Genomic DNA, 1588 nt, shown 5'->3' on the forward strand with positions numbered 1-1588 from the left:
CACTGAGTGAGGTGTCGTAGTCCTCACTGAGGATACGATACTTCAAATTCTCATTGTAAAAAACCACAATACGTGGCGTATCTGTCGAATCGGTGCTATAATACAGCAACCCGTTATTCAACGAATATCGCTGCAGCCGTACGCACAATCGCGCCGACAACTTCTTGTCCAAGTTTCCAAACTCCAAGCTCCCAAGAGCCCGGAGCAGCGCTACGCACAAACCATCATCCGCGTATGCGGCGCGGATCAAATCCGTCACTGACGACATCATTGTCGTGACATGAGCAAGCTTATGATCCGACTGCGTGACAACGCATCAGCCAAAGCATTCTGCTTTCCTGGCATATAATTTACCTCGAAGTCATATTCTGCGAAGAAGGGGAGGCACCTGCGAGAAGTGAGGCGACTGACTTGCAGTGCGTAGTGACGCATGATCTATGTAGATCACAAACGGCTTTGAGCCGAGCAGGTGCACCCTGAGCTTGACAATTTCATACTTCATCGCAAGTAATTCACTAGGTACTTCTTCTCCGCAGCCTTAAGCTGACCAGATTCGAACGCGATCGCCCGATCTCGTCTTTCGGTGTCTTCTTGCAGCAGAGCTCAGCCGACGGCAATGCCCGAAGTATCACAGACGACACCAAAAGAACGATCGGGGTCTGGCAGCGTCAGTATTGGTGCATGAAGAAGACTGTCTTAGATCAAAAGTCTACCGATGCTCGGTGTCCCAGCACCATTCCGTATCCTTCTTGACGAAACTCGACCAAATTCGCATAATTCGCGTTATATTTGTGCAAGTAGTTGGCGAGGCCAAGCCACTTGCGCAAGTCCTTTTGGTGCTTTGAAACCGGTCAGTCCACAGTGGCATTGACCTTAGCGGGATTTGCTCGAAGGCCACACTTCCCAATGAAGCACCCTAACAAGGGAAATTTCTCAGCGCCGAAGATGCACTTACATGCGTTACTATACGGCTTATTCGTACGCATGCACTCGAGCACCGCATTCAAATGGACGATGTGCATTTCCTCATCTGTCCTCCAATGCCCCGCACGACGGAGGACGAAGATAAAGTATGTCTATGCATACGCCCGGTGGGGCCTGAACAGCTGCGTCAGAAGACAATTGAATGTTGCTGGTGTATTCGACAGCCCTTGGTGCATCACCAGCCACTCTCAGAGCATGTCGCTCGGAGTACTCACCGCTGTCAGCGAAATATCTCTCGGTCTAATGAGCAATTGGTAATACCCATCGACCAAGTGGAGTGCATTGTACTTTGTACAGCCAGCCATGTTGTTCTGGAGAGCCTCCTTTTAGGAATCACCATCTGTGCCGGAATGGTGGCAGCGTTGAGCTTATTGTAAGCGTGAACGATACGCCACTTGCCGTTCGGCTTCCGGACACAAAGCGTGGGTGTCGAATGGGAAGACTTGCTCTCACGCACCATTCCTGCGTCGTGCTTTGCACGGAAGAAGGTGTCAATGACGTCAGACTGCTTCTTGGGCAGGGGCCATTGGCGTGTTACGCAGAATTTGGTTCCCGGAACCAGGTCGATCTCATGACGCACATCTCGGTCCGGAGGTAGGACCGA

The sequence above is a fragment of the Plasmopara halstedii genome (genome assembly GCF_900000015.1).
Source record: "Plasmopara halstedii genome assembly, contig: Scaffold_672, whole genome shotgun sequence".
NCBI lineage: Eukaryota > Oomycota > Peronosporomycetes > Peronosporales > Peronosporaceae > Plasmopara > Plasmopara halstedii.